The sequence below is a fragment of the Nymphalis io genome, chromosome 7 (genome assembly GCF_905147045.1).
Source record: "Nymphalis io chromosome 7, ilAglIoxx1.1, whole genome shotgun sequence".
Lineage (NCBI taxonomy): Eukaryota > Metazoa > Arthropoda > Insecta > Lepidoptera > Nymphalidae > Nymphalis > Nymphalis io.
The window spans coordinates 11993032-12018686 of record NC_065894.1 but is presented as its reverse complement, the minus strand read 5'-3'; the positions used below and the strand labels follow the sequence as shown (position 1 = coordinate 12018686).

The window sequence follows — 25655 nt, the reverse complement described above, 5'->3', positions numbered from 1 at the left end:
TTCGATTCCAGAACCTTCTCCTTAAGAGAAGAGGAGACTTCCACAGACTGGTACTTGTTAGTACTAAATTTTACTCACTTAGTTTAACATAATTGAACTAATCAAAATTACTTATATTGACATAAATCTGTAGTCATAGACTGTCAAAAGTTGTTATAACTAAAAATTTACGTAATTTAAAAATATCAGTTAAAAATGATTAATATTAAAGGTACTAGGTAGGTTTAATAAAAAGTGTGGTTTCTGTTTTGTCATTAAAAATATACACGAAGCCCATAATATACGTACGCGTGTGCATAATAAATTATTATTATAAGAAAACCTTTTTGGTATTTTTAGCGTTAACGTCTAATCACACTGCAATTTAACTACAAAAGATTATTTTAAAAGTAAAAAAGATATTGGATTACTTTTTGTTAAGAAAAAATCCTGGAATGCGGTGCCAATATAAGCTCTCCCGAAACCAAACCAGATAAAAAAAAAAACATCAAAATCAGTTCAGCAGCTTAGGAGGAGTTTAGATAAATTATATGTACAGAATTATTATATATATTAAAGATAAAAATTTATTACACTATTATTGAAAATGTCTGCTAACGCTATTCACAAGGTCATTTCAGACCGGAGTGTAGTTTTCGAGATATTTCATATTATTGAATAAACGCATGAGAAAAAACAGTTAGCGTGCGGTGAGATAGATTAGAACATAATAGACTTTTTCTACTTATCCAAAATGCAATTGAAAAGAGAAATAATTCAAATTCATTGCAAAAAATAAAGCGAATAACCACACACACATAAACAATTTAAACGCATTAATATCAAGCAAGAATGTTTTATTTCAACTGTAAATATTAATACTTATACTATGTCTTCGCTTTTATTTTTTTCTCAAGCTTTGTATTATAATATTGTTGTCCTATGTGGCCTTACTTTAGTAATGAGTAAAAACTATACAACCATTTCTGTAATGCTGTTGATTACAAGAAAAAATAAATAAATAATGGGCTCATAGATCACATGGATCCGCACTAAGTTTTACGGATTAAAAATATTTATCTGTCTCGTTCGAAGTTGAAACCGGTTCTGCTAATTAAGTTGATGAGCTAATGGCTTTTAATGTTTTAACTGTAGTACGTATTCCTCAACATCACTGCAATATATGTAAATAATATGGTATCAAGTAAAAAAAGCCGAGATGGCCCTGTGGTAAGAACGCGTGAATCTTAACCGATGATCGTGGGTTCAAACCCGGGCAAGCACCACTGAATTTTCATGTGCTTAATTTATGATTATAATTCATCTCATGCTTTACGGTGAAGGAAAACATCGTGAGGAAACATGCATGTGTCTAATTTCACTGAAATTCTTCCACATGTGAATTCTACCAACCCGCATTGGAGCAGCGTGGTGGAATAAGCTCCAAACCTTCTCCTCAAAAAGAGGAAAGGAGGCCTTTAGCCCAGCAGTGGGACATTCACAGGCTGTTACGGAAGTAAAATATCACCTGCTAACCCAAAATGGAGCAGCGTTGTGGAATAACCTTCAAACTGCAATGGGCCAATTTCAGGCTGCTACAAGCTAGATAGATTTGGAAAAATTGAAATTAAATTTATTAGAATTGAAAAAATGGAGGAAAGTTAATTAATTTTTTCAACTAACAATCAGAACCGGCTTCCAAAGGCAATTTGCTATGAAGATTCAGTGCACTTTGCAAAATAATATTAAACATAGTAAGGTTTATGACATGTCTTTTCATTGTTTAAACTGTGCGTTGTCAGTCAGTTTCAGAAATTTATCTTATGTCACATTTTTGTACGAAAACATATTATGACAGCAGAACTGTCACACTCAACGAGACTTATTTTTATTTTTATTCAAAAACCATCCAATTTATCATACCCTTCATACAAAACTTGTCCTGACAATAATAAAAATCACTTTAAAAAAACTCGGCTTAAGACCCGTTTTTCAAATACGCGGCAATTGATTTTCATATAATATACGAATGTTTAAAAAAAACAGATAGTATAAAACGTAGAGACGGCACCATTGACAAGATCTGTGGCTCGCTTCTGGAGTGATTTATTGTGGACATTTTTGAAGATTCCATCTCAGTGATGATGATTGCGATGATTTATTACCATGTATAGACTCTAATGGGTAACACTCTGATAAAGATACTTATATATATTTTATTCGTTCATATAAATTTACATTATATGAACTAACCCTTAAAAATACCAAATTGTCAAATTAAATAAATAAAACTTTAACTATTAAATATATTAACAAGACATAAGCATGAAGTCTAATGACTAAAAATGTTACCTTTTTATTCATACCCTCGTTAGTTATCAGGAGAACGCCTCTCAGGTCAGGGGAAACAGTTCCAGAACGAGCAAGCAGTTATAAATTATCCCTCACCTTGATTACGTTCTCGTCCAACGCCGAAGTAAAATCCACTTAACTTCTAATATACGAGCGGTATTCAATGTTGGGCTTTTAGGGAGTTATTTACAGGAGGCGTTGTTGTAGGAACACAGGATGTCGACTGCAGTTTTGTAAATTTGTTGTTTTTTAACGAGGGACTGTGCTCGCATTTACTATGTTTATTGTATATTTGTTCAATTAAGGGTTTTTTATATCTAATGAAATTATAGCAATCGTTTTATAGAATATATATATATATATATATATATATATATATATATATAAGTAAAAGCATGTAAATGGCCCACTCCTTTTTTTAACACGGTGAGGGGGGGGGGGGGTTATGTGGGGCTCGCCGGTATCCAAGGCGCCGAGTGCGGCTCGAACATCGGAATACCCACTAAAAAACCAGCGGTGACCTTTCCGTCTTAACGAGGAGCGCCACGGGATCGCTTTCGCATGCTACCGTGAAATGGCCCACTCCTGGGCTAAGGCCTCTTCTCCTTTTTTGAGGAGAAAATTATAGGCATATTCAAAATCTTTATCCAAAAATATATAATATTCAATAGTTTTAATTTAATGAGAACACAGATTTTATTGAGTCATTATAAATTTAATTATATAATTATTTTAATAATGATAATAAAGATTGTTTTATAGAGCTACTGATTTCATTTAATATTAATAAACTTAACATTTTAATAACAAATATTAAATTAAAATTATTTGAATAATTAATACAATACTTACAATTTAAAAAAAATAGATATACCTTAACATATAAACTTAATGTTAGAATAGTTCACTGGTATTAAGATGTGTACAAAATGTGGCAGAGGCAGGTGGCCCTCGAAGTATTATAGCGTACCACTCAATCACCTTACAGGCCAGTATAAAGGTTATTGGGTTTCTTTGATGAAAACTTCACAGAAACAACCCGCAGTCTGGAAGTATTCCGTGTAAAGCATGAGCCCATGACAAAGTCAAAAGTCAATATAGAAGCGTCGTACTTATTATTGATTGTAATAAACACCTCAGACCTGAGAAGAACCGACATGCCGCAAAGGTAGGTAAGTCGTGAAGGTTTTCGTGTCCACCGGAATATGAGAGAAGGAATAGAGAGCGCACTTGCTTGAGCGCACTATTACTTAAATGCCAGAGTAATTCAGAATATCCTTACTAATATTATAATTGGGAAAATCAAATGATTTATAGTGTAGAATGTTGAATTTTAAGTAGGTTTTGGTACAGCCAAGGGGCCAATGGACATTTCAAAAAATATATTTGGGCTCGTCCGGGATTTGAACCCGGGACCTCTCGCACCCTAAGCGAAAATCATACCCCTAGACCAACGAGCCAACTGCAGTTTCAAGCTAAATATATGCTCATATTTGAACAAACGACTTATAACAACAGTACTTTCACTTATGATACGAGAAATGAATAATTGTTATGGAAATAAACGAAATTACTTCATAAAATATGTATAAACTTAAACAATATAGTAATTATTGTTAAAACAAGTTTTTGCCTCCGGCTTGTTAGAATATTAGATATTAATAATTAAATTAAATTAAAATTATATATCACAAATAACATGACTTGTCTGAGTGATTTAAAAATAATACAAGTCGACTTACCAAATGCTAGAAATAATAATAAAATCAAAATAGGTTTTGGTACCATCCACTTTATTGTATGACAAGCCGGTTGGCGTGGTTGGTAAATACTTGCCTTTCACGCCGAAGGTTGTGCGTTCGATTCCCACCCAGGACAGACATTTGCGTGCATGAACATGTCTGTTTGTCCTGAGTCAGGGTGTAACTGTAAGTATGTATTTACAAAAGAAAAGTAGTATATGTAGTATATCATTTGTCTGGTTTCCATAGCACAAGATTTGTTCAAGCTTAATTTGGGATCAGATGACCGCGTGTGAAAATGTCCCAGGATATATTATTATTATTGTAGCTATATGACGCTGCAGCATCTCGACTTAACATTTCAATTGGTACATAAAAATGAAATGTCTTTTGCGAGGATAATAAGTAGAAGTAATTAGCGGAGATGGCTACACACACAAATACATATTAACCAACAGAATGTTTAAACTCAAAAAGCGGAAAATATAAAAATACCTACAAGATCTTGTTATAGAATCGTATCATCTTGTTTTTCTACCACCAGGTAGTGGCTTTGTGCAAGCTCGCCTGGGTAGGTACCACCCACTGCGGGCCAACCGTCGGGACGGCACGGTAGTATGCGCAAGCAATCCCGTGACGTCCCCCGACAAGACGCAGTGGGTACCACTGGTTTTTTAGTGGGTATTCCGGCGCCTTCAGCGCCGGCGACTCCTACATGCGCCCCCACCTCATGAGGAGGAAACACGAAAATGTGTTTTTCCAGCGAAAAAAAAAGGTACCACACACTCATCAGATATTCTACCGTAAAACAGCAGTACTTGGTATTGTTGTGTTCCGGTTTGAATTGTGAGTGTGCCAATGTAATTACAGGCACAAAGGACATAACATCTTAGTTGCCAAGGTTAGTGGCACGTTGGCCATGTAAGAAATGGTTAAAATTTCTTACAATGCCAATGTTTATGGACGTTGTTGACTTACCATCAGGTAGCCCAAATGTTCATCCGCCTAACTATATTTAAAAAAAAATTGCCTCATACAGTAAATGCTTGAAGACTTTGCGTTACTTTTACTATATTTATTTTATTAATTTACTATCTAATACAACACGAACTGTAATACCAACTTATATAACCTAATTAGCTAAAAGAGAAATGTATTACAAACTGTCCCCCATGCATTGCCAACTTCAGCACTCATTAATTTAAATAGCTTGGTAAAATTTTGCTGGCATATGAGCACCACTAATTCTTACGAATATTAACAACTAGTTTCTACCCGAGGTTAAAATCCATGACTTTTTATTAGAAAAATTTTCACAAGTCATAAAAAGAAAAAACATAGTTATTCGTATGACGCGATATTGCAACCACTGCATGGGATACCCTATCGTGTAGTTGTAGTTTTCTGATCACACATTGTGACCGTCTCGTCATTTTATCACTGTGCGAATATATTAATATTATATTATTAGCATTTATCTAAAAAAGCTGTACAGAAATATCTAGCAGCTCGAACTAAGCCTAGAATTGGAGACAACAAAAACCAAAGCCACAGTAACTCCATTTAATAAAAAATTACGTGAAATAAACGGTAACCTAAGTCCTTTATATATATATATATATAAGACATAATAATAATATCCTGGGACATTATTCACACACGGCCATCTGATTCCAAACTAAGCAGAGCTTGTACTATGGACACTGGAAAACTGATATACTACATATACTACTTTTCTTTTGTTTATACATACTTATATAGATAATTACACCCAGACTCAGGACAAACAGACATGTTCATGCACACAAATGTCTGCCTGGGTGGGAATCGAACCTTCGGTGTGTAACCCAAGTTTCTATCAACCACACCAACCGGCTCTCCGAATTCATACATTCTGTTTAATTTTAATAAATTTTGCTTTTGGCGTTTATCGTTTGCATCATTAACTATGAAGCATTTATCAAAAGAACGGTAACTGTGTTACGTGCTACGTGCGTAACATTCACTTTATATCAATGAAAGATCAACTTTCACCTGACATTCAATTTACGTAACTACACATAACAAGTTTTGGATTGTTAGCAACGCGGCTCGTTGGTCTAGGGGTATGATTTTCGCTTAGGGTGCGAGAGGTCCCGGGTTCAAATCCCGGACGAGCCCATTTGATTATTTTTAATTTTCAAATTACGTTCCATAAATTACCTAAACTATATTGGATAAAAATATTTTGAAACATCAAATTTAGTCGCTCATTTTTTTTTTCATTATAATTAATTTAGCTTGTATCAATACAATTCCGATAGATGTCCGTATATGTAGAGAGATTCACAGTCAGACAATTTACCTAAATTTATTTGTTTAATCATTACGAGTGAGTGTATTTAGTTTGAGCACAAATGCGTAATAACTTGAACTGTGCATACAACAGAATTATTACAACTGTAAATATCGAAATATTGTTTATTCAAAGCGGCTTTCATTAGACATTATTAATGAAATATAAAACTACCTTCCGAATGTAGATTTTACCGAGAACAACCAACGAGAAACTCAGAAGTTACTCTTTTCTACCAATTTTATTACACTGGTAACTCGACTTTGCATGGATGCTCTTTTATAAATCTGTAATAGATACAAACATTTAATGGGAGTATATTTTAGAAGGTATCATGCTATTGCATTTTTTTATGTAGATATATACTTAATGGTTGGTTTAATGACTGCCTGTTTTATAACTGCCTCGTTGGTTGGTTGGCCTTACATATAACCACTAGGGCTATATGTAAGGCCGCATACCCGGAGGTCCTGGGTTCAATTCCCAGGTCGGCCTAATAAAAACTTATTGGGTTTTTCTGACAGAAAATTCTAAGTAACAGCCCGGAGTCTGGAAGGTGGAAGTGTGTACACTCCCGTACCTCGGAAAGCACGTAAACCCGATGGTCCTGCGCCTGAAATCTTTTCGGTCGTATCGGATTACCGTCCCATCGGATTATAAGAGTTTGGGAATAGAGAATGCACCTGTGCTTGCACACGCACTTGTGCACTATAATATCTCCTGCGCAGTTGGCTAATCTCTCTTAAGATTGGCCACCGTGGCCGACGTGACTTATTAAAAACGATTCAGCGGTTTATCCTTGAAAGCGTATCAGACTGATACAGTTACTTTCGCATTTATAATATTAGTGTTGATACATACAATTATGTTCGCCGGGAAGGCAAATGACTCTACTCCACCTGATGGTAAGTGGTAGTAGAGTCCAAACGCGACGACGGCCAGTACAGACGGACGTTCTGCACTAGCCACCTTCGCCTTGCCGGCCCGCAAGATGCCTCTTCACGCCTCGGGAACACGTGAGCTGGTAAGGAATTCCATTTTTTGGAAATGCGACAAAGAAAGGAGTTGCCAAATTTCTTTGTTCGCGATGGAATTGATGTCACAGTTAGGCGGTGACATCGAGAACCAGCTCGCGTGGACTTAAGAAGGAAGGGGGAAGCAGGAGGATTTATTATAGAAACGAATACAATGTCCTAGAAAGGATAATATCCTTTGCCTTCACAGACTCGAAAACATTATCAGTATCGACTATTCTATTTTAAGCCAATAATTTTGATAATGTATATCATTTTTAATATTTCTATATAACGTGTTATGGATATAAATAGATAAGACTTCATTGTTTTACAATAGATACTTGTATGGCACTTATCTTTATCTATATTTTTAATTTATTGTGTCATAAATTACAAATCGTCAAAACGTGACTTTTTTATGACTATAAAAATATATATATTATTGTTTAAGACAATTTATTTAATGAGAAATAGTAAGTTGTTTAGTTGCATATAACTAGTTTTTAAAAGCGGCTTCGTGTGTGGGGGGGTCCAGTTGTCAAATAGCAGGAATCTGTACGTGACACCCGCTTTAAAACCAAAAAAATAAATATATTATTCTTGTATTGTCTGTACGAAGTCAGGACGGCTATTATTAGATATTTATAGTTAATCTAGTAAAAAACTGAACATATTAACTTCTTAATGTTAATACATATTGATTTACACACTAAGATTACCATAAAAGTTTATTTATATGGAGATCACCCGTAATATGGGTGGGAAAAGTCGTAACAACTGCCTACTTCCGTGTTTTCCCCAGATTCGAGGCAATAAGGGTAAAAGTCCCATCTCCAGGAAATTATTGTGTATTTTTTACGTGATTCGTGTACAAATAAACGGAATCACGTAAAAACGGATGTGCTACCTTAGAATTGCGCGTGCGGTAAATATTACCGATTAAATATTATTTGTTGTCATTAAAGTGTTAATACAAAATATTGTAATCTTGTTATATAACCCAAATTTGTCAAATTAATAAATTATTACTAATGCCTTTGAGAGCCGGTTGGCGTGGTTGGTAGATGCTTGCCTTTCACGCCGAAGGTTGTAAGTTCGATTTCCACCCAGGACAGACATTTGTGTGCATGAACATGTCTGTTCGTCCTGAGTCTGGCTGTAATTATCTATATAAGTATGTATTTACAAAAGAAAAGTAGTATATGTATTATATCGGTTGTCTGGTTTCCATAGCACAAGCTTTGTACAAGCTTAATTTGGGATCAGATGGCCGTATGTGAAAAATGTCCCAGAATATTATTATTATTATTAATAATAATAATTGTCTGCCTCGTTGGTCTACTGGCTAGCTTATAAGCATGCAGACCCCAAGGTCCTGTGATCAAACCCCCGGGTCAGGTCATGATAAGTTATTCGATTTTCAGTAAAGAATTTCTCAGTAGCGGCCCAGATTTTATTGGTCCATAGTTTATATTGTACACATGTGGTTTCATTATATTTTACACTCAGTAAAGTGTATTATTACTATGTATTACTATCAATGAAACACACGATAATTACTCACTTACACCGCATGCTTAACGTGAAGGCTAAAATTTGATATTTCGTCAGTTGGCTCGTTGGTCTAGGGGTATGATTTTCGCTTAGGGTGCGAGAGGTCCCGGGTTCAAATCCCGGACGAGCCCTGTCTATTTTTTTAACATGCTACTATACATGTACAATGTATATAGTAAGTGTATGTTTTTTGTATCTTTATTTTTAAATTTGATTTCGTTAGCAAATTGTGAATGAAAATTCTTACATGATTTTTTCGTCTCTCATCGTTTAAATTGCTATTTATTACTATATTATTATTATATTTCTTTATTAGATCTCTGGTAAAGTACGACAAGAAGCTTATGACGTTCAAATGATATTGACAAGTGAGCGTAGTTGTAGACTTAGGGTTACCAGTTAGTAAAAACTCCTTTATTTCTAGGTATATATCAACACTTACTATCGAGTTTTGCCTAATTTATAGCCGTGCTATTCAGAAATGACGTCCACGTATAAAATAAAATCCAGCAATTTTTTTGGCACTAATTATTATTCTATTCTTTCATGGTGTAACAATCTTTTTAGTTGATGCTTCAGACTTTTTTCATAAACACGTAAACAAACACCCGAGGAACACAAAATATGAATCCTATTTTAGTAATAATGGTCGAGAATTCAGGATTCACAATTAGATATGCTATCATATTATATCTGTTGTAGTAATACTTGATAAGATGTCGATATTAAATCAAATTACAACCACGCGCCAAGAAATCCTCGTTGCACTGTATGTATATGTCCTTATTTATTGTTAAGTCTAGTCTTGCTAGATGTAATAAATAATCACTAATTAAAGCTGTAAATAAAAAAATGTAAAATAATTATAGAAATAACATGAATGTATACATATTTATATGTATACATATTTACGTATATAAATAACCTCGAGTTACTGTTATCTCTTAGTCTTAAAATGATGTGTCTTATATAAAATAGCAGCTTTAAGAATTATCTTCCTTTGAGAACGTTTGAATTTTATTCAACCAAGCCGCTCTAATGCGGGTTCGTGGATGCAAATATTGTAGAATTTTACCCGAAATGTGTGTTTCGTATATTTTTCAGAGGAGAATTAAAATACAAATAAAAAAACAGTGGTTCTATATAGGATAAGACCCTCTATCTTAAGTTAAGGTTAAGTGTTCTTGCTGGCAACGGGGGAGAATTTTGAGAGAACCAAAGAGCTCGCCGAGCTTGGGGGGTCGTCGAAAAGATCTGCGAGTTGGGTCTTCAGATCGCGTCCCATAAGACGGAGGCGCTATGGTTCCATAAACTAGCAGGGAACCGCCCGACTCGCACGTCCACGTTGCTGATTCATACTTCCAGGTGGCCAGGTACATGAAATACCTGGGCCTCACACTGGATGGTCGCTGGGGCTTCAAGGAGCACTTCGAGCGCCTAGCTCCCCGGATCGAGAAGGTAGCGGGTGCCATGCACAGACTACTACGCCTAATCTCGGGGGACCGAGAAAGAAGTTCGCCGTCTCTATGCCGGTGTCGTGCCCTCTACGGGGCACCCGTTTGGTCTCACAGACTATCGGACGTATATAACACTCTATATTATTTACTACCATGACACAGTCGAAAAATTTCGATTAATTTAGAAATGTATGTAATATTCGAGTAATCTACTATTCTTTGGATTTTTGACTTTTATTTATATGTATTCTATGTATTTTTATCTACATTTTCAAAGTTATTTTTAACTGACACTCTTTCGAAAAAGAACACAAATAACTAAAACTCGAACATAACAAAAAACAATAATACTACGCAAGAAATAATAAGATTTACTTTAGTAGAGCAGCTGTGCTCTATGCAAACGAACAAGCGAACTCATTTAATCTCTAATAAAGTTGTTGGTATCTGTGTGATTCATTAAAGAAAGGTCAATAGTTAAATCCGCTTTGCATATTAAAACTTTCACAAATCCAATCAATAATTTATTCACATTGTCAATTTATAATTTAAAACAGGGTTCCATATAGATATTGTGTTCATTTGTAACAAAACGGTCCTGTGAGCAGGAAACGGTTGGGATAACAGAAGCGTCCTCTGTGAATAAATCAATTTTTATTATTTATTACGTTCAAACAAACGAACGGAATTGTGAGATATGTTTTTTTTTTAAAACGTACGTAGCATCGGAAATGGAGTGTATTTATGGTTTTTTTTAATGTCTGGAATAATTGCAATAACTGTCTTCTTGGAAAACTGTGCGATACGGTGATGAATAATTGATTAAAAAAAATGAGTGTGTAATAATATTTTAAATTTGTTTAAGCCTGCGTCTGCGCCCACGTACGAGGGAGGGGAAAAGGTATATAGATGTGTACTCTACACTTGTGATTGCCTATATTCTAGTAAATGCTTTCAGAGTTTTTGAGTTTAATGCGCGAGAGTGAGGCAGAATCATAAGAAATCGAAAGCGATTATTTTAAAGGATAAAAGTTATTGATACTATGTTATACTCTAATATTTATACATATACCGATAGGTATGTAGATGATGGTAATACAATATCGTTGCGAGATCCTAACAAACCAAAACTGAACCAATAATTATATACATATATAATTAATAGAACGGCGTTCGGATTATTGCTATACCAACTGTGCTTATTGCAAAAGCATATAATATATTACATTTCGTTGCTATATATTATTACAGCAAACAGAGACGGCTCAGCGGTTAGAACGCGTGAATCTAAACCGATGATCTTGGGTTCAAAGCACAAGCACCGCTGAATTTTCATGTACTCAATTTGTGTACTATCTATCTGTAGTAGTATCACAATATACTATATCTACCTGTAGTAGTCAACAGTCCATCTCAATAAGTACAACCGTGAGGCAAGACAATTGGATTTTACGTCGCTATACGCCATAGATCCTTGAGTTTTTGAGTATTTCAAATCGAGTCAAATTAACAAAAAAAAATTCAAATAGATATTATTTTACTAGAATTGTCGTAAGAAACTTCGTAACTTATATTATATATATATATACATATATATATACAATAAGATTGATAAAAATATTGAACTAATTGAACCTGCTTTTTGACAATACAATGAAGTCTGAATGTACGATAATTGAGATTATTATCCGCATAAAATGTACAAAATATTAAAAAATAAAACACAAAATATTTCACCGTCGCCTGCTTTAAATTTTGATCAAAATAATTTAATATAATTTTCATTGTTCATAATTCAACGAAATCAGTCAATGTTGGACCAACGAATTGTGTAATCGGCAACACTCTTTGTGCTCCGTTATGCGCGATAATGAGAAATCATTTTAAATAGTTTAACGTTAAATTAACCGTGTTACCGTAATTTAATAGAATGATTCGATTTTGTTGAATGTTTTAACAGTTAATTAGGTGTTCACAATTATATTAATTATATAAATTGACTGCCTCGTTGGACCAGTGGCATAAGTGAGGCCGCAGACCCGGAGGTCCTGGGTTCCATTCGCAGGTCTGGCCAGTAAAAAGTTATCGGGTTTTTCAGTCAGAAAAAACTCATTAGCAGCCCGGAGTCTGGAAGTTGGAAGTATATACACTGCCTTGCCTCGGAAAGCACGTAAAGCCGTTAGTCCTGCGCCTGAACTCTTTCCGGTCGTGTCGGAGTGCCATCCCATCGGATTATGAGAGTAAAGGAATAGAGAGTGCACCTGTGTTTGTTGCACACACTTGTGCACTAAAATATCTCCTGCGTAGATCGCTAATCTCTCTTGAGATTGGCAACCGTGGCCAAAATTGGTATGGAGGACATTAATTATATAAACTTGAATGCCGATTTGTATAAGGATAAAGAAAAATGATTTATTATTTAAGCCCATGATTATAGCTCAGGTGACTTAAATTGTGAGATAAATTGGCTTACTTATGGATAAGAGATAAATATTTCTCATTTTATCCGCTGCCAATCATGGGATTTTAAGCCTTTAATTGATTAAGAAATTCAGAAACTTAAAAAATACTTCTTAATTTTTTTGCGAATTCTATAGAATAGAGTAGATAACGCTTTATTGTAAACCAAAAGAGTTACAGAAACGTACAGTTATAAACACAAACAAAAACTATTAATATACAAAAGGCGGTCTTATCACTAAAAGAACGATTTCTACCAGACAACCTTTGGGCTCCACCCAAATACAGACATAAGATAAATAAGGCGGTAAGGAGGTCTACAGATCTAGTTTCCTTTTTTTTTAAATATATATAAAGAAATAAATCATACATGCATAAATACACAAAAATACATATATAATATATAAAATAAGGCATCCACTCAAGTTTTCTGCGAAATTCAGAAATGTGATCATATTTGCAGAGTCCAAATGTAAACCGAATGCAAAGATTTTGAATACGCTCGAGTTATTTTAGATTATGATAGCAGGTGTTAGCATAATCAAGGGTGGGCAGGAGGATAGCTTGAGCCAACGCAATTTTGGTAGGAATTGGTAGAAAATTACGTAATCTACGAATGGACCCAATTGAGTAATACGCAAGGTTCTAAAAAAAAGGTCAACAGCCCAATGGTTTGTGTGTCGTCTAGTAATGTAAGTCGCAAGTTCAACCTGACCCCTTGGGCTATGGACGTCTTCACTCCTAAAACAAGTTGAACGTTTAATTGATAAAAACGAATTTAAAACGTTAAACCAAAGTTGTTTTAATTTATGTTACAAAAACATTCGTATTTATATAACCGAAACTTTTTAGTAAATCTTATAAATTAATTCAGATATTTAAAATATCTCAGACGGAAGTATGACCTACATAGCTTGTATTTATAGAAATATTTATAGGTACGCGATATCGGGACCGACTTGAATCGTTTCACTTTTAAATATTCGAGTTATTGTTTTCAGAACCTCACATCGACCCACTTTATAAATATAAATAACGCTTTACAAAAATTGCCCTTTATTTACATCGTAGTTATTTGAAATACACGATCAAAAGGTTTTTTACATAATATTGTAATGGATTAGTTATTTTCAATGAATTCATATACCCAATAAAACCTAAATTGGCTATGTTTATTAGGTTACGCAGTTTATAATTTATGAATGGAAAAAAACATTATATTATACTTTTTTTTTTTTATATAGAATAGGAAGGCGGACGAGCATATGGGCCACCTGATGGTAAGTGGTCACCAACGCTCTTAGACATTGGCATTGTAAGAAATGTCAACCATCGCTTACATATCCAATGCGCCACCAACCTTGGGAACTAAGATTTTATGTCCCTTGTGCCTGTAATTACACTGGCTCACTCACCCTTCAAACCGGAACACAACAATATCAAGTAATACTTATTTTAATCATATGAATAGCTCTACTCTAGTGACCTATAAATCCAATAGTTCTGGGTTCCAGTCACAGTTATTTTGTTTTTAATATTTTAGTAAATTTTTGACATTTTTTACAGCATGATACTACGAGGTTGGTACTCTCCCATGTTTAAATATAAAAGTGTTGGTTCTGTGTCTATCTATCTCGAATCTAATCTATATCTAATTTAATCTCTATCACTCTCCAGTCGTGTCAAATTCCCATTGGATAATACCACCTGTGTTTGTACGCAGTTAGTACTACTGTAGTGTCTATCAGCCTCGCATGACTGACTGCCTCGTTGTTTTCGTGGCAAGATATAAGGTCATCAGATCCCGGGGTCTGGGTTCAACCTGGGGTCGATAAAATAGTTTTTCTATTGACTGAACAGCCCGGAGTCTAGAAGATACTGGTGGTAGGGCTTTGTGCAAGCTCGTCTGGGTAGGTACCACCCACTCATCAGATATTCTACCGCAAAACAGCAATACTTGATATTGTTGTGTTCCGGTTTGAAGGGTGAGTGAGCCAGTGTAATTACAGGCACAAGGGACATAAAATCTTGGTTCCCAAGGTTGGTGGCGCATTGGATATGTAAGTGATGGTTGACATTTCTTACAATGCTAATGTCTAAGAGCGTTGGTGACCACTTACCATCAGGTGGCCCATATGCTCGTCCGCCTTCCTATTCTATAAAAAAAAAAAAAGATGCAATTGACATGCCCAAACTCTTTTCAGTTGTGTGGGATTACCAAACCATCGGATTTCAAGAATGAGGAAAGTGAGATGCGCTATACACGTAAGTAATATAATATGCCCCGTTCATTTGTTTAATCACTCTTAGGATTGGTCATCTTGGCCGAAATCGGTCAGAAACGATCACTGTCTCACATTTTATTGGTCCAATAACGATAGCTTAATGGCAATTTATTTGTCTCACAGCAATAATTCTTATCAGTATAAACTTCAATAATTTAAAGCGTATGTTACATAAAACTTAAATTATTGCTGAAACTTCGCATTTTAAGCGAATAATTATTGACATAATAAATAATGTTTTTATTGGTTTTATCAATTCACATTTTAGCCGAATATTGAACATAATTTGCAATAATATCTTTTGACTATTGCAGCTGATTTCCTCGCGATTTTATGTACCTCCATCTATCAAGATCGCAACCATTTCCAGGACATAAGCAATTATTGACACATGAAAAGAAATCTGCTCTGTTTCTCCATGTTAGAAAACTATGTTCGTTAAAAATCCATCAAGTTATTTTTTTATTGTATTAGCTAGGCAGAGAATGCCAGCTGATGGTAGGTGGTCTTCAATGCAACGCAAACCTTAGGAACTAAGATGTAACGTCCCTAATGCCTGTAGTTAAACTGGCTCACATACTCCAATCGGAACTCAACAATATTCAGTATGACTGTTCCGCGGTAGAATATATTATGACTGGGTGAAACTTACACAGCCCTACTACACGAGTCAATAATATTATATTTTATCCATTTCTATTCTGTTAGAACTTATTTTTAAATCAATTGATATTAAACAAAAAAACTATAAAAATATTCTTATAAATAAAATAGGATATAGGACTCGCTAAATCAAACTACTACACCAGTAAGGTATTTCTCCCAATCCCCTTGCCATCCCTCCCGACTCTAAACCAGACGGTAATGTATCATTTTTAAGATTCTACTCATGTTCGCATAAACAGTTGATGTGATCATGTTAATAATAATTATTATCACATTATATTATATATACCATGAAAGTTGACTGATGTATTATGTTTTTTTTATAGAGGTTTTTTTTATAAATATAATTTTCTTCAAAGACATTTCCGAACGTGCTTTAATATTTTGAATTTGAATATTTGAATTTTAATGTTCATAATAATCAACAGCTATCTATGTCCATGGGCGACTTATATTCTTACAAAGTAATTACTACAGCTCAATCAAAATCAAGATCAGCATAAAATATACTTTATTCAATTAAGCCTTAACGAGCAGTTTTGTATCGTCATTTTAGAGAATATTAATAAATAATGAAAAGCTGCCACCGGTTCGGCATGTCAATTCCACCGAAACGAATCTACAAGAAACTTAATAGTGACTTAAATCATTTCCAACATTTCAAATTTTTTTTTTTTTTTTTTTATAGAATAGGAAGGTGGACAAGCATATGGGCCACCTGATGGTAAGTGGTCACCAAACTCCCTTAGACATTGGCATTGTAAGAAATGTCAACAAGTTCTTGTCTTCAAGTTCCCAAGGTTGGTGGCACATTGGCGATGTAAGCGATGGTTAACATTTCTTACAACGCCAATATCTATGGGCGTTGGTGACCACTTACCATCAGGTGCCCCATATGCTCGTCCGCCAACCTATACTATAAAAAAAACGCTGCAGCACTTAATCTCTCTACAGTTTAACCACAAAATTTGATACATAATCAAAAGTAGCAACGTCTGCAGGGTTGCTGGTATAACATAATAAAAAGAGTTTGAAAGTGGCACGCCATTTGTCTTACAGTTCGATGCTCAGCATTATATGAGAGAAGTTTAATGCTCTCTGGATCTTTTCCCTTTTACGTTCAGTACGGAATTCGTTTCTTAGTCATAAGCGGAAGCGATTTTAATTATTTGCTTCTTTGCAAAATTATTAACGTTAGTTGATCTTGATTCGTTTTATTATATTAATTTAATGTTTATTGTTTATTAATTTGTTGTTTCATGATTTTGTTTAAAAGTTGACAGATAGGCATTCAGTCATTCTTTCATTCTTTAAGCTTTGTCAGTCAAAACGTTTTTCAAATAAAAAAAAAATGGTGTGGGCATCAAGGTATTTATGAGAATTGATGTGTGAGCTCATGATTCGATCTCATGCACAAATTGACGCACTGACAATAACGAATTTTACGCTGTATTAAAATAAACCCCTAACACTGTAATTTTAGGAATATATAATTAATAAGCATTAGGAATGTATAAGCCACCGTAACAGCCTGTGAATGTCCCACTGCTGGGCTAAAGGCCTCCGCACCTCTTTTTGAGGAGAAGGTTTGGAGCTTATTCCACCACGCTGCTCCAATGCGGGTTGGTGGAATACACATGTGGCAGAATTTATAAGCCACATTGAGGCTGAAAAATTTTTATTAATACAATCATGGATTCCACCCCAGAACCTTAGATACTAGAAGATTTGTAATCATATAAGCTTGTCACAAGACTAAGTTGTTAATCAGCAAAAATCTTACCGAAGACGTCTCATAACTTGTACCGTATTACAACTTCAGTCTCAAATTATGCTAATATTTCTAATGGAACTCAATACAAACCGCTACTCGTCTATAAATTTGGGCAACGGAATCAAATCGAAGCTTTGTCACAAATGGAAATGAGTGCTCCTATTTATAGACTCGCTAAGATAGATCGCAATTTATTGCCCCGCCGTAATGATTCTCACTCTGATGATATCTAGGGGACTCGCAGTTTATTTATCAAGAAACACGCTTATATAGAAGCACCAAGTCCCGCATCAGTTGCGTTTTAAATAGAAGTTTTTATATGAAAATAAATGACGATACAATAAGATCTATTTACGAGTAAATTAAATTTAAAAATGGAGGTGAAGACACTAAAATAAATAGGAGTTGCTTCTAGCAACACCTTATAAGTATACAAAATTATAATATTTTTATTGGCCAGGACTTTACAACTTTAAGGAAATCTCGGCTAAAGATTTTTTTTGTTTCATTGCAATCAGGCAGATGGCCACCTGATAGTAAGTGACTACCACCGCCCATGGACATCTGCAACACCGGAGGCATTTGCGATGGTTATTTGCATTGCGTTGATATATAGGAGGGGGAAGAGGTATTAACAATAATACATATTATATGTAGATAGAATAAAACAATCGTGAGAAAATCTGCATATTTCCTATGTATTGTTTTACATATGTAGGTATCGACTAACCAGTATTGGAGTTGGTTGAGAGAACTTGGTTGAATAAGAAGGAATTTGACCAGCAGTGGGACATTTACAGGCTGTTACTTAAACTTTTTTCAATATTTTTTATGATTAAACTATATTTCTAGTTTAATTTAGTAGTTTCATTTTATAAATATCACATAGACTTCAGTTATTGATACATTTTTAATTATTAAAATATAATTGAGCCAAGATATCCCAATGGTAAAAAGGCATGAATCGTAACAGATTTTTTTTATAGAATAAGAAGGTGGACGAGCGTATGGGCCACCTGATGGTAAGTGGTCATCAAACGCTCTTAGACATTGGCATTGTAAGAAATGACAACCATCGCTTACATAGCCAATGCGTCACCAACCTTGGGAACTAAAATTTTATGTCCCTTGTGCCTGTGATCACACTGGCTCACTCACCCTTCAAACTGGAACAGAACAATAACAAGTACTGCTGTTTTGCGGTAGAATATCTGATGAGTGGGTGGTAGCTATCCAGACGAGCTTGCACAAAGCCCTACCACCAGTAAAAGTTAGCATGTTCAAACCCTGGCAAGCGCAAATGAATTTTAATTTGCTTAATTTGCGTTTTTAATTCATCTCGTGCTTAGCGGTGAAGAAAATGTCGTAAGGAAACCTGCATTTGGAGTTAAGTATCGTGGTTGAATAAGCTTAAAATATAAGGAGGTTTCTCCTCAAACGGAGAGGAAGCCCTAGCACAGCAGTGAAACATTTAAACGTAGTTACTGCTATTTTAATTTGATTAACACTCGTAACGATATAAATATAAAATAAATTGACGAGCCGGTTGGCGTGGTTGGTGGACGCTTGCCTTTCAGGCCGAAGGTTGTGAGTTCGATTCCCACCCAGGATAGATATTTGAAATGCGCATGAACATGTCTGTTTGTCCTGAGTCTGGGTGTAATTTTCTATATAAGTATGTATTTACTAAAGAAAAATGGTATATGTAGTATATCAGTTGTCTGTACAAGCTCTGTACAAGCTTAATTTGGGATCAGATGGCCGTGTGTGTAAAAGTCCCAGGATATTATTATTATTAAATTAACACATGTCTATATCATATAAGATTATCTTAGCTGAACACATATATTTTGTAAAATTTATTGAAAGAAGTGACTTTAATTCACTTCAAGCCTCCTTCGAACACTCATATAAATTAAAGTTGCTTCATCGGCCAGGTTATTTCTAAAGGCTTTCCTGACAAGCAATCAGACCGTCTTAATATATTAATGCATTTCGTTTCGTTTATAACTCTTTTACAGGCAATAACCTAGCAGCCTTTAGACTTATAGTACGGGTATAAAAAGCTTTTATAAAAAATAAGCAATTTTATAAAAAAAAACTTATACACTTTTTATAATATTGTGTAATATAATAGTGCTTATTTATTTATTTACATAAATTATTCAGAGGTGGTGGTATTTACTGGTGGTAGAGCTTTGTGCAAGCTCGTCTGGGTAGGTACCACCCACATCAGATATTCTACCGCAAAACAGCAGTACTTGTTATTTTGTGTTCCGGTTTGAAGGATGAGTGACCCAGTGTAATTAAAATCTTAGTTCCCAAGGTTGATGGGGCATTGGCTATATAAGCGATGGTTGACATTTCTTACAATGCCAATGTCTAAGGGCGTTTGGTGACCACTTACCATCAGGTGGCCCATATGCTTGTCCGCCTTCCTATTCTATAAAAAAAAAGATAGACATAATGGCGAAAGTTAATCTCTAACAGTCAACCCTAAGTCAAATTAAGAATATATGGTGCAAATAACGCATAGTAAAATAAAAATAATTAAATAACAAATAAATACTATAAACGTACTTAGTACTAGGGCTTTATGTAATTGTAGGCACCGCATACAGCTTTACATAATATTAATGTGGTCCAGTTTGAAGGATGAGTAAGCCAATGTATACCTGTAGCAGAGGGGACATAACATCTTAGTCCCAAAGTGGGTGCTGGTGGTGACCAGTAATGAATGTAAAAGATGATTAATATTTCTTTAACTACTATATATTATCTACTTGCTAATTTACCTAACCAGTAACAAAGACATAAACCTTTATATATAATGTTTAAATGATATTTTATTATTGCTTTTTTATATCAGTGGGGAGTTCGTTTTTTAGCCTTACAGCCCCAGCGTAACTGGAAGGCTAACGTACGTGTAACTGGAACCAACATCCGCCTACTGTGTTACCCCAAAATTACACTGTGGGACAATTCAAAAGACAGATAAGCAAACACATTGTCATTTTCGCTGTTTCTGTAAATGTTTATGGGTGGCTGTAATAACTTAACAACATGTGACCCGCCTGCTCGCTTACTCGCAAATAAATCATAAAACAAATTTAACGAGCCTGCTAGGGTTGCAATTTGAAGTTAAACTGTATATTTTTTTTATTTGTAAATTATAACAGGAGTACAAACTTGCGAATTCCATATGGTCACCACCATCGATTGAGATGATGATTTTAGAAGTATGCACCAAAAAATATTGAAACTAATATGCAGTTCTTTGTACTTGTTATATTGCTACTAACCTGTCATACTGGAATAAGTATTGCTTCAATGCGGTACCATTATTGGTAATGTGTACCACATGAACCAATTACACAGAGCCCTTCGACCAGTGTTCGAACATTGAATCATGTCTGTTATCAATAATCTTTCGTATTCCTAATATATATCACCTCTTTAGTCTAGTGGCTAGATACAAGACCGCGGATCCGGAGTTCCTCGGTTCAAACCCTAGATCGGCCTGATAAAAAAATGATTGGGTTTTTCTCGAAAAATTCTCAGTACCAGTCTGAAATCTGGAAGTTGGAGGTATGCACTCCCGTCCCATAGGCACGTAAAGTCGTTAGTCCTGTGCCTGAACTCTTTCTGGTCGTGTTGGATTGCCGTCCCATCGGATTATAAGAATGAAGAGTGCACCAATGTTTGCACACACAATATTGTGAAATATAATATGTCCTGCACAGTTGGCTAGTGTCCCTTGAGATTGGCCGCCGAGGTAGAAATTACATCATCATCATGATCATTACCAACTAATGGAACATTTTTGTATGATTAATATAAGATTAGTAAGTTTATAATAGAGCCTTGCTAATAAAACGATCGCCTCCAGGCTATTTGTTATATTTTTTTTTTTATAGAATAGGAAGGCGGACGAGCATATGGGCCACCTGATGGTAAGTGGTCACCAACACTCTTAGACATTGGCATTGTAAGAAATGTCAACCATCGCTTACATATCCAATGCGCCACCAACCTTGAGAACTAAGATTTTATGTCCCTTGTGCCTGTAATTACATTATATTGAAAATTGATAACAATAATAAAATTTTATTAAAATAAAACACTGATTCTTTATCGGCTTATTCGTTGTTAGTTTACTAAAGTTAAAACAGTTTAAAGCTGTGTTCTGCTTTAATATTAAATAGAAAATTATTAGTATCAACATCGTCGTGATGAATGAGTAAATGAGTTAGTTAATGTACTTTCGTGGTAGTGACCACCGATAGTAAGTGAACGTTTGCTTTCAGTTGTATATAAAATCTAAATTAAAATATAGTAAACAAAATACATATATATACATATATGTTTACACTATATGTTAATTTAGATTTTTTTCGTTTCTTTTCATGTAAAACGTATTAAAATTTTACCAATTAAATGGTTAAAGATTTTGTTTTACGAACCGTAATCTTTGATTGAATTATTCTCAACTATGAAAGTACTTATTGAGTTAATTAAAAAAAAGCGCTTATTATTTTTCATCGTTCGCGCTTGAAATTTTAATTAGATGGAGAAATTGTGAATTTTCACTCAACTGCCAACATTCATACCGTTTTCAAACTTCAAAAGCGGTCCATGAACAAATTAATTAATGATTCTTAAATGTTCAATTCGAGTTCGGAGATAGATTTAACTTTGAAATTATTTACTATAAATTATATATATTTTTATAAAGCAATATCTGTTTATGTATAAATTACAAATTAAAGCGTTTAACAAGTATTTTGAATATAAATAATTAGGTAGGAACTTGAGTTTTGGCTCAACAGTCAAAGTCAAACACGAGACAGTATAACGTTACACAAGTTTGAGTATAGAAACAGCTGCACTTTCTATTCCTTTTCGTATATGAGAATAGGACGGAAAAACCACGTGACCAGAAAAAGATCAGGCATAAAATGGAACGGCTTTTCGTCTTAGGCAAGGGAGATTAGCACTTCCAACTTTCTATCGTTAAGGAAAATGACCCTTGTTAATTTGTTATGCTTATATGTATGTCAGGGTAACTACAGACACGAGGGATATAACACCTTACTTCCCAAGGTTGATGCTGGCGGTGCATTGCGTTGGCGGTGTACGGAAAGGTTAATATTTCTTATTTATGCTGCTCAGTGTACTAATAATAATATTTTATTTTCCCATAACAAATTACAACAAAATTAAATTAAAGAAATATAAGCTATTATCAACTGTGATAATTTTATATAACTAAAGCATATGTTTCACAAAAATATAAATGTGTTTTGTATTTGTGAATATCTTTCTGTGCATGTGCAATGTGCACATTTATTTATTTTATTTTGGACAAACAACAGAAGGTACATTATATGGACAGTTAATTTTTTTTTTTTATAGAATAGGAAGGTGGACGAGCATATGGGCCACCTGATGGTAAGTGGTCACCAAACGCCCTTAGACATTGGCATTGTAAGAAATGTCAACCATCGCTTATAGCCAATGCGCCACCAACCTTGGGAACTAAGATTTTATGTCCCTTGTGCCTGTAATTACACTGGCTCACTCACCCTTCAAACCGGAACACAACAATATCAAGTATTGCTGTTTTGCGGTAGAATATCTGATGAGTGGGTGGTACCTACCCAGACGGGCTTGCACAAAGCCCTACCACCAGTAAATAGTAAAAAGAGGTTGAAAAGGGTTTTTGACAAATGTTTTATTAATTATAGTTTATTTATGTATTTGTAAAAGCATCAAATCATAAATAGTCATTAAATAAAGTTAATAGTCAACAATTCCACATATCTGTTAATAATGTGAATATTTTTAATATTTAATGTATTTATTGAATTCTATATAGAGAACATAATTACTCTTGGTTGCATTTTATTTATCTAATTTTATTTGGTTTTGTTTATTGAAATACGTTGATGCACAAGCAAATGAGCCCATAGACATTGGCGATGTAAGAAATATTAACCATTCCTTACGACGCTTCCTTATGTGTCTTGTTCCCGTTGTTACATTGGGTCATTCATCCTTCAAACTGGGATACAACAATATTAAGTATTGCTGTTTGGCGGCAGTATATATGATGAGTGGGTGGTACCTACATAGACGAACTTGCCCTACCATCAAATAAAAAGTACTCAGTTATTTTGCTTTTAATCAAACTTGTTATCAGCTTATTGTTAAGATGGAGAATGCAGGAAAGCTAATAGCCTTACCTATCAATAGCCATGTTAAAGCGGGAACTTCATTAATTCACTATTAGCGAAGCATAAAACAATTATTACTCAGACAGACGAAACGGGAGGATTTTAATCGATTTAAAAGCAAATTCTTCTTTGCGCTATCAATGGCGGAAGTCATTTTTATATAAGAATAGGTATTCTCATCTTATATCTGTTGAATATTGCTTAAAGAGTTTTATATTTATTTATTTAGATTTGGGACATAACATCCCAAGGTTGATGGCGCATTGGTGATGTAAGCGATGGTTAACATTTCTTACAGTGCTAATGTCTATGGGCGTTGGTGACCACTTACAATACAATCAAGTGGCCCATATGCTCGTCCGCCTACCTAATCTATAAAAAATAAAAAATAGATGATTGTTATTTAAATTGCAATATAAAGTCTTAATTACAGCAAATATAGACAGTGTACAAGTTAATGTACAAGCAAATTATAAAAGCGAAGATTACGTATCTAAGTTCGGGCAAGTAACAGTGAATTATAGTTTATTAATGTCGTGCTTGCTGAAGGGAAACATCATCAACATCAAACATCGCTTTGGAGCAGCGTGTTGGATGAGCTCCGAACCTTCTCCTGAAAAAGAAAGGATTTAACCCAGCAGTAAGACAACAACAAGCTGGTACTTTAACTCATAGTAATTTGCATAGTTTAAAATGAGAACTTTTTCAATCATCTTGAATAACACGCTTTCCTGACAAATAATATGATGAAATGATAAAAATTGTTGTACTACTAAGGTTATTCAGTTTTTTATAGAACAAGTAACAAGAACTAAATGACTTTAATGTTATAAATATATTCTGCTACTCATAGCATTTATATGTAGTGTTACGTACAATTAGGAAGGAGTGTTGAGCGAGTAAAAGTTGAAGAGAAAGAGTTTATAGATAGAAAGGACAGTTTATTGAGAGTCACAAGCACACACATACTAAAAGTCAGAAGAAGAAGAATAAGTTTAGAAGAGGCACAGAATTACACAGAGACAGTTACAAATTATAAATTATAGAAATAGGACGCGGCGGATACAATTTCTTTTAATTTCGAATTGAGTTAATAGCGTGTAAGCGTACAGCTGACTGACTCGATCAGCCGGTGCATCGTCCATCGGCGCGACGCAAGCGCCGCCCCTCTGTGACGTAGTCGTTCGAGACAATGGGACCGGGCAGCGGCCGATCTATTTATTAACTACTAATAATTATGTTTGCTTGTCCGCTTTACATACAAATAAATATGTGTATTATTTTACAATATATTTTTTATATTTATTTATTTTTATATTTATGAAAATATATAATTATGCTACATCACCCCCCTTCAGAGACCGGGTTACGGGCGATAATAGTCGGGAAATTTTACAATGCGGCCTGAGTGTGTTTTCTTAATATTATCACCGGCAAAAGATAACCTCTGATGTTTCTCTCGTGTGTTGTGATGATGAGTGTGAACGTTGGATGGTGGTGTATTGTGATGGTGTGTGAGAGTGTAGGATGGTAGTGTGTTTGTTGGATCACTAAGTATATAGGCCGGTTTTAAGCGATCTATCGATACTGTAACCTGTTTACCATTTACCATGATTTTGTACACCTTGTCGCTACGTGAAATAACTAAGTGAGGTCCGGAGTATGCTGGTGTTAGGGATCGTTTAGTGGTGTCGTCTCTGAGAAAAACGTGAGATGATGTGGTTAAGTCCTTATAAATGAAACTTTTGACCTTACCACTGTGGTGTGAGCTTGGCGATGGATGCAAGTTCCGCACAAAA

The 25655-nt window shown here is 34.7% G+C and overlaps 3 non-coding genes across 3 annotated transcripts; 2 read left to right on the top strand and 1 right to left on the bottom strand.

The window, feature by feature from the left end:
* Nucleotides 1-3719: 3719 nt before the first annotated feature.
* Nucleotides 3720-3791, bottom strand: Trnap-agg (transfer RNA proline (anticodon AGG)). Its single transcript has one exon. It is a non-coding gene; the product is annotated as a tRNA-Pro (tRNA).
* A 2370-nt stretch (nt 3792-6161) lies between these two features.
* Trnap-agg (transfer RNA proline (anticodon AGG)) lies at nt 6162-6233 on the top strand. Its single transcript has one exon. It is a non-coding gene; the product is annotated as a tRNA-Pro (tRNA).
* Nucleotides 6234-9037: 2804 nt separating this feature from the next.
* Nucleotides 9038-9109, top strand: Trnap-agg (transfer RNA proline (anticodon AGG)). Its single transcript has one exon. It is a non-coding gene; the product is annotated as a tRNA-Pro (tRNA).
* The last annotated feature ends 16546 nt before the right edge of the window (nt 9110-25655 follow it).